We start from the raw sequence: 9211 nt of genomic DNA, 5'->3' as shown, positions 1-9211 counted from the left end.
TACCTACAGCTCATCCCTTGGCAGCAATACTGTAGACTACTTTCTCACCGACCTAAACCCAGAGTCTCTCAGAGCCTTCACAGGCAGCCCACTAACACCTCTCTTATACCACAGTAAAATCACAGTGCATCTGAGAAGAGCAGAACCCAACCATGAAGCATCACGGCCCAATAAATTACATGGTATTATAAAGGCCTATAGATGGAGTGCAAACAGTACAGACATCTAGTAGCCAAAAAATTCAATCTCTCCTGGACAACTTTTTAGCCGTAACATTCTCCTTCAGCAAAGAAGGTGTACATTTGGCCGTTTGGAACATGAACTTTATATTTGACAAATTAGACTCCTTGGCTAATCTAAAGAAGTATAATAGCCAACGAAAAATAATATATAATGAAAAATGGTTTGATAATGATTGCAAAAATCTAAGAAAATCTTAGAAATCTGAGAAATATATCTAATCAAAAACACAGAGAACCAGGCAACACAAACATACACATTCAATATGGTGAAACACTGAAGCATTACAAACACACCCTAAGAACAAAAAAGGAACAGCACATCAGAAAACAGCTGGATGGAATTGAGGAATCCATAGAATCAAAACATTTCTGGGAGAATTGGAATAAATTTAACAAACCTAATTAGGAGGAATTGGCTTCCCAACATGGGGATATGGGAGAAATCACCTTGCAAACGTCTACAGCAATATAACAAAGCGCCCAGAACAAAAAGATATGCATGACAAATTACAAATCTTTGAATCAGCAGTCAAAGACTGTCAGAATCCTGTGGATACCCCAATTACAGAAGAAGAATTATTGGGAAAACTATGCACACTCCAACCCAAAAAGGCCTGTGGTGCTGATGGTATTTTAAATGAAATGATCAAATATACAGTCACATATTCAAATTGGCTCAAACTCTTCAACATTATCCTCACTGCAGGTATTTCCCCCAATATTTGAAACCAGGGATTGATCACACCAATCTATAAAAATGGAGACAAATTTGACCCAAATAATTACAGAGGAATTTGCGTTAAAGGCAACTTTGGAAAAATTCTCTGCAGTATTATAAATAGCAGACTACATCATTTAATTGACGAACACAATGTCCTGAACAGAAGCCAGATTGAATTTCGAAAAAAGTATCGTACAACAGACCACATTTACACCCTCCACACTGTAATTGGCAAACAAGTCAACCAAAACAAAGGCAAAATCTACTTGTGTTTTGTAGATTTCAAGAAAGCATTTGATTCATTTGATTTTGGCACGAAGATCTTTTTTTATAAACTAATAGAAAGTAGTATTGGAGGGAAAACACATAATGTTATTAAATCAGTGTACACTAAAAACAAATGTGCGGTTCAAATTGACAACAAGCAAACCGACTTCTTCTCTCAGGGATGTGGAGTGAAACAGGGCTGCCCAATAAGTCCAACACTATTCAACATCTACATTAATGAATTGGCAAAAACATTAGAAGAATTGGCAGCACCTGGTATCACCCTACACAACACTGAAAGTGTCTACTGTACACAAATGACCTGGTGCTGCTGTCTCCCACTAAGGAGGGGTTACAGCAGCACCTAGATCATCTGCACAGGTTCTGTCAGACCTGGACTCTGACCGTTAACCACAGGTTCTGTCAGACCTGGACTCTGACCGTTAACCACAGGTTCTGTCAGACCTGGACTCTGACCGTTAACCACAGGTTCTGTCAGACCTGGACTCTGACCGTTAACCACAGGTTCTGTCAGACCTGGACTCTGACCATCCAGGTCTGACAGAACCTGTGGTTAACGGTCAGAGCCCAGGTCTATTGTTCTATATGGCAGTGAAGTATGGGGTCCACTCTCTAACAGTGAATTTACCAAATGTGACAAACATCCAATCGAAATACTGCATGTAGACTTTTGCCAGACTGTGTTGCCACTGCAAAGAAAAAGTGAAAATAAGGCATGTAGAGCAGAATGGGGCCGATACTCCCTCCTCATTCAAATAGAAAAAAGAGACATCACATTTTACAACCATCTAAAAACAAGTGACCCCAAAACCTTCCATCACACAGCTCTACAATGTCAAGAGATGAAACAAGAGAAGAGTCTCCTCAGCCAGCTGGTTTTGAGGCTCAGTTCACTAACCAAAAGGACAGGACTCAGGACAGCACTCAGAAAGGCCTCAGGACAGCACTCAGAAAATCTGTCCCAACCAAATCATCACAAAACAAAAATTTAAATATATCACCTATTGAAAAGACACCACAAAAAATCTAAGTGAAATTCAAATACTAGCCTCCCGGGTGGCGCAGTGGTTAAGGGTGCTGTACTGCAGTGCCTGCTGTGCCACCCGAGACTCTGGGTTCGTGCCCAGGCTTTGTCGTGACCGGGAGGTCCGTGGGGGGACACACAATTGGCCTAGGGTCGTCCGGGTTAGGGAGGGTAGGGAAATCCTTGTCTCATCGTGCACCAGCGACTCCTGTGGCGGGCTGGGTGCAGTGTGTGCTAAACAAGGTTGCCAGATGCACGGTTGTGTATCGGAGGACGCATGACTTTCAACCTTTGTCTCTCCCGAGCCCGTAGAGGAGTTGAAGCGATGAGACAAGATAGTAGCTACTAAACAATTGGATACCACAAAATTGGGAAGAAAAAGGGGTCAAATTAAATAAAAATTTCATATACTATTTAGACAGTACAGGTTGGTAGACTATCTGACCACTGTGACTGATAGGAAACTGAGGAAAACATTGGCTAGGTACAGACTCAGTGAGCATAGTCTGGCTATAGACACCGATCGTCACAGACAAACCTGACTGTCCAGAGAGGACAGGCTGTGCTCACTCTGCTCCAGGGGAGAGACAGAGCTGCATTTCCTATTACACAATTTTGATTCTCATTAGTTTTATATTGTAAATATCCAAAATAAGCTTTGGCAATATGTACATTGTTACGTCATGCCAATATAGCAAATTAGAGAGAGAGAGTAGAGGAGCAGGAGGGGGAGTAGAGAAGCGGGAGGGGGAGAAGAGAGAGGGAGGGGGAGAAGAGAGAGGGAGAAGAGAGAGGAGGGGGAGAAGAGAGAGGGAGAAGAGAGAGGGAGGGGGAAAGAGAGGGAGGGGGAGAAGAGAGAGGGAGAAGAGAGAGGGAGGGGGAGAAGAGAGAAGGAGAAGAGAGAGGGAGGGGGGAGAAGAGAGAGGGAAGGGGGAGAAGAGAGAGGGAGGGGGAGAAGAGAGAGGGAGGGGGAGAAGAGAGAGGGAGAAGAGAGAGGGAGGGGGAGAAGAGAGAGGGAGAAGAGAGAGGGAGGGGGAGAAGAGAGAGGGAGGGGGAGAAGAGAGAGGGAGAAGAGAGAGGGAGAAGAGAGAGGGAGAAGAGAGAGGGAGGGGGAGAAGAGAGAGGGAGAAGAGAGAGGGAGGGGGAGAAGAGAGAGGGAGGGGGAGAAGAGAGAGGGAGAAGAGAGAGGGAGGGGGAGAAGAGAGAAGGAGAAGAGAGAAGGAGAAGAGAGAGGGAGGGGGAGAAGAGAGAGGGAGGGGGAGAAGAGAGAGGGAGGGGAGAAGAGAGAAGGAGAAGAGAGAAGGAGAAGAGAGAGGGAGGGGGAGAAGAGAGAGGGAGGGGGAGAAGAGAGAGGGAGAAGAGAGAGGGAGGGGGAGAATAGAGAGGGAGGGGGAAGAAGAGAGAGGGAGAAGAGAGAGGGAGGGGGAGAAGAGAGAAGGAAGGGGGAGAAGAGAGAGGGAGGGGGGAGAAGAGAGAGGGAAGGGGGAGAAGAGAGAGGGAGTAGAGGAGCGGGAGGGGGAGACATGCACGTATTACCTCAATTACCTTGACTAACCGGTGCCTCCACACATTGACTCTGTACCAGTACCCCTGTATATAATCTCGCTATTGCTATTTTACTGCAGATATTTAATTATTTGTTACTTTTATTTCAAAAATATTTAGGTACTTTTCTTAAAACTGCATTGTTGGTTAATTAAGGGCTTGTAAGCATTTCACTGTGAGGTCGTATTCGGCGAATGTGACAAACAACGATTTGATTTTATTTGAAATTGAGACTGCATGCTGAATTCTGCAAAAATATCCTCAGCGTAAAACTTAAAACACCAAATAATGCAGGCAGAGCAGAATTAGGCCGTTACCCTCTAATGATCAAAATCCAGAAAAGAGCTGTTAAATTCTACAATCACCTAAAAGGAAGCGATTCCCAAACCTTCCATAACAAAGCCGTCACCTACAGAGAGATTAACCTGGAGAAGAGTCCCCTAAGCAAGCTGGTCCTGGGGCTCTGTTCACAAACACAAACACACCCCACAGAGTCCCAGGACAGCAGCACAATTAGACCCAAACAAATTAATTAGAAAACAAAAAGATAATTACTTCACACATTGCAAAAGAAGTAACAAATAAACTGAGCAAATTAGAATGCTATTTGGCCTTAAACAGAGATTACACAGTGACAGAATACCTGACCACTGTGACTGACCCAAACTTAAGGAAAGCTTTGACTATGTACAGACTCAGTGAGCATAGCCTTGCTATTGAGAAAGGCCAACATAAGCAGGCATGGCTCTCAAGAGAAGACAGGCTATGTGCACACTGCCCACAACATGAGGTGGAAACTGAGCTGCACTTCCTAACCTCCCGCGAAATGTATGACCATATTAAAGACAAAACTCCCATATCTACTGGGTGAAATACCACAGTGTGCAAACAATCACAGCGACAAGACTTCTGTATGTTCCCTTTTGTACGTCAACTATTTGCACATCTTTACAACACTGCATATCGACATAATATGACATTTGAAATGTATTTATTACTTTGAAAGTTCTTTACGTGTAATGTTTACCTGTTAATTTGTATTGTTTCTTTCACTTTTGTTTATTATCTACTTGAGGGAAAATGAGTTGGGGTGAGAGAGGGAGAGAGAGAGAGAGAGAGAGAGAGAGAGAGAGAGAGAGAGAGAGATGAAGGGAATTGGGGTAGAGACAGGGAGAGAGGGAAAGGGGTGGAGACAGGGAGAGAGGGAAAGGGGTAGAGACAGGGAGAGAAGGAAAGGGGATGGGGTAGAGACAGAGAGAGAGGGAAAGGGGATGGGGTAGAGACAGGGAGAGAGGGAAAGGGGTATAGACAGGGAAAGAGGGAAAGGGGATGGGGTAGAGACAGAGAGAGAGAGAAAGAGAGACAGAGAGTCTATAAACCACCAAGTCCAAAAACTCCTCTCAAAATGTGGTTTCTCATGGTAGATATCACTACGTGACAAGGCTCTTAAACTCACGGATGAATGCCTTTCTAAGGGAGTTACCGTGGAGATGACAGAAAAAAATGGCTGACGCATTATAGAAGTTTTTCTAATTCTTCTAGTTAGGGGTGTTGTTGTCTCCAAGTTGATGTTTTAGCCTTCTTTGCTCATCAGTTGAAATGTACGTTGCTTCTCTCAATGAATCTTGGTTGGAATGTGTTCAGCTTGATTACCCCTCTCTATACTGTGTAACTGACGGGGCGGTGTAAGACCCATTCTGTAGCTACGGTTCATTTTAACATGTCTTGGATCGTTATTGTGGCTTCTGTCTTCCCACTGTACAATCAGTGTGACATTACATCTATCAGCCTGTGTAAACAGATGGAGAGAGAGAGAGAGAGGGAGGAGGAGGAGGAGGAGGAGGAGGAGGAGGAGGAGGAGGAGGAGATACAGAGATTGGGGATGATTGAGTGAGATGATGGAATTGGGTACCTTGCAGATCCACTCTGTTGCCCTCCTCCCCCACCCCACACACACACACACACACACACACACACACACACACACACACACACACACACACACACACACACACACACACACACACACACACACACACACACACACACACAGAGAACAGGGATAGAGAGAGGCGGTACAAAGATAGTAAGATAGAGAGAGAGGGACATGAAGGTATATCAAGAGAGTCAAATAGAAGGAGGTGGATCCGTCACAAAGTCAAGTTAATACCATGAACAATATAAAATAACTGGTCACTGCTTCAGCCTGTATCACCTGGAAATGAAACAATGGTTGAAGCTTGATAAATGAGACTACATTGATACTACGTTTTTGTGTTAAACTCAGAAAAGCATGATGCCTTTAGGTTTTAAGGATACATTACTAAAGATGTTTGCCGTGTTCTGCCAACTCCACTTCCCAAGCTGCAGTTTCCCCTTCTCACCAACAGAGGGGAGTAATGATACACACTAGAACACCTGTGCAAAACCCCCCTGCAGAAGAGCACTCTCATTTCAATACTTAAAAGCTGCACTATAATAAAGTATTCCTCCTCATCTCTCTCCAAGGTGCTGTCTATGACTTTCCACGTTGCTTTTTAAATGCTTTCGAAACTATTAAGTGTTGTTTGTTTTGCTTTTTCGACGGCTGGCACCATTGACTTTGTGTACCAACACCACTTTAATAGTCATTGAGAACAAGCCCCCGTCTCCACGTTTTGAAAGCATCAAGTAAAAACAATCAAGCCTCAATAGGAATGCACTACCTGTTATTCACACCTCTCTCCCTCCCTTTCTCAACAGGGGGGGGGGGGTTGGGCAGAGTGAGGTGAGTATATTGCTACTATTTATTTTTATTATTATTATTTTATTTATTTTACTAGGCAAGTCAGTTAAGAACAAATTCTTATTTTCAATGACGGCCTAGGTTAGGGGCAGAACGACAGATTTGTACCTTGTCAGCTCGGGGATTTGAACTTGCAACCTTCCGGTTACTAGTCCAATGCTCTAACCACTAGGCTACCCTGCCGCCCTATGAGATACAGGCTACAGGGGAAGCTATAGTTTGTTGACGTACCAGGATCATCTCCGCACTCTGTCCACACGTCTGTAGGACCGTTTCGTGGGCATAGGAGTACTGTACTGTACCATCGAGGTCCGTGTTGAATACCTGAAGGGAGAAAAGCAAAGTCCAACTGAGAGACCTGTTGCACACACTTACCGTTCAAAAGTTTGGGGTGACTGAGAAATGTCCTTGTTTCCCATGTAAAACAACACATGAAATGAGTTGCGAAATGAAAAGGAAAGATAGTGAAGACGTTGACAAGGTCATAAATCATGATTTTTAATTGAAATAATTCATTGTGTCCTTCAAACTTTGCTTTCGTCTTATGTACCATACGGTCAAGCTGCTCCCACAGCAGCTCAATAAGGATGAGATCCGGTGACTGTGCTGGCTACTCCATTATAGACAGAATTTCGGCTGACTGCTTCTTCCCTAAATAGTTATTACATAGTTTGGAGCTGTGCTGTGAGTCATTGTACTGTTGTAGGAGGAAATTGGCTCCAAATAAGCGCCGTCCACAGGGTATGACAAGGCCCTTTCTTGGCTACTTTGCCTAGAAGGCCAGCATCCCGGAGTCGCCTCTTCACTGTTGACGTTGAGACTGGTGTTTTGCGGGTACTATTTAATGAAGCTGCCAGTTGAGGACTGTTTCTCAAACTAGACTCTCTATTGTACTTGTCCTCTTGCTCAGTTGTGTACTGGGGCTTCCCACTCCTCTTTCTATTCTGGTTAGATCCAGTTTGCTCTGTTCTGTGAAGGGAGTAGTACACAGCGTTGTACGAGATCTTCAGTTTCTTGGCAATTTCCTCTATCTGTGAGGCTTCAGCGAGGGCGACTATACATCAAATTAAGACAAACTGTTTCCATTATTCCCAGCGAATCAGTGGCTTGTGCTCCATTCAGGAAGTCATGCAGTTGGATCGACTCGTCCTTGTGATTCATTCAACTGTAACGTAATCATGCAGTTGGATCGACTCGTCCTTGTGATTCATTCAACTGTAACGTAATCATGCAGTTGGATCGACTCGTCCTTGTGATTCATTCAACTGTAACGTAATCATGCAGTTGGATCGACTCGTCCTTGTGATTCATTCAACTGTAACGTAATCATGCAGTTGGATCGACTCGTCCTTGTGATTCATTCAACTGTAACGTAATCATGCAGTTGGATCGACTCGTCCGTGTGATTCATTCAACTGTAACGTAATCATGCAGTTGGATCGACTCCTCCTTGTGATTCATTCAACTATAACGTAATCATGCAGTTGGATCGACTCGTCCTTGTGATTCATTCAACTATAACGTAATCATGCAGTTGGATCGAATCCTCCGTGTGATTCATTCAACTATAACGTAATCATGCAGTTGGATCGACTCGTCTGTGTGATTCATTCAACTATAACGTAATAATGCAGTTGGATCGACTCGTCTGTGTGATTCATTCAACTACAACGTAATCATGCAGTTGGATCGACTCCTCCGTGTGATTCATTCAACTATAACGTAATCATGCAGTTGGATCGACTCCTCCATGTGATTCATTCAACTATAACGTAATCATGCAGTTGGATCGACTCGTCTGTGTGATTCATTCAACTATAACGTAATCATGCAGTTGGATCGACTCCTCCATGTGATTCATTCAACTATAACGTAATCATGCAGTTGGATCGACTCCTCCATGTGATTCATTCAACTATAACGTAATCATGCAGTTGGATCGACTCCTCCATGTGATTCATTCAACTGTAACGTAATCATGCAGTTGGATCGACTCCTCCATGTGATTCATTCAACTATAACGTAATCATGCAGTTGGATCGACTCCTCCATGTGATTCATTCAACTATAACGTAATCATGCAGATGGATCGACCCCTCCATGTGATTCATTCAACTATAACGTAATCATGCAGTTGGATCGACTCCTCCATGTGATTCATTCAACTGTAACGTAATCATGCAGTTGGATCGACACCTCCATGTGATTCATTCAACTGTAACGTAATCATGCAGTTGGATCGACACCTCCATGTGATTCATTCAACTGTAACGTAATCATGCAGTTGGATCGACTCCTCCATGTGATTCATTCAACTATAACGTAATCATGCAGTTGGATCGACTCCTCCATGTGATTCATTCAACTATAACGTAATCATGCAGATGGATCGACCCCTCCATGTGATTCATTCAACTATAACGTAATCATGCAGTTGGATCGACTCCTCCATGTGATTCATTCAACTGTAACGTAATCATGCAGTTGGATCGACACCTCCATGTGATTCATTCAACTGTAACGTAATCATGCAGTTGGATCGACTCCTCCATGTGATTCATTCAACTGTAACGTAATCATGCAGTTGGATCGACTCGTCCATGTGA

This window comes from Oncorhynchus nerka, linkage group LG8, assembly GCF_034236695.1.
Source record: "Oncorhynchus nerka isolate Pitt River linkage group LG8, Oner_Uvic_2.0, whole genome shotgun sequence".
NCBI lineage: Eukaryota > Metazoa > Chordata > Actinopteri > Salmoniformes > Salmonidae > Oncorhynchus > Oncorhynchus nerka.
This window is presented reverse-complemented; position numbering follows the sequence as displayed.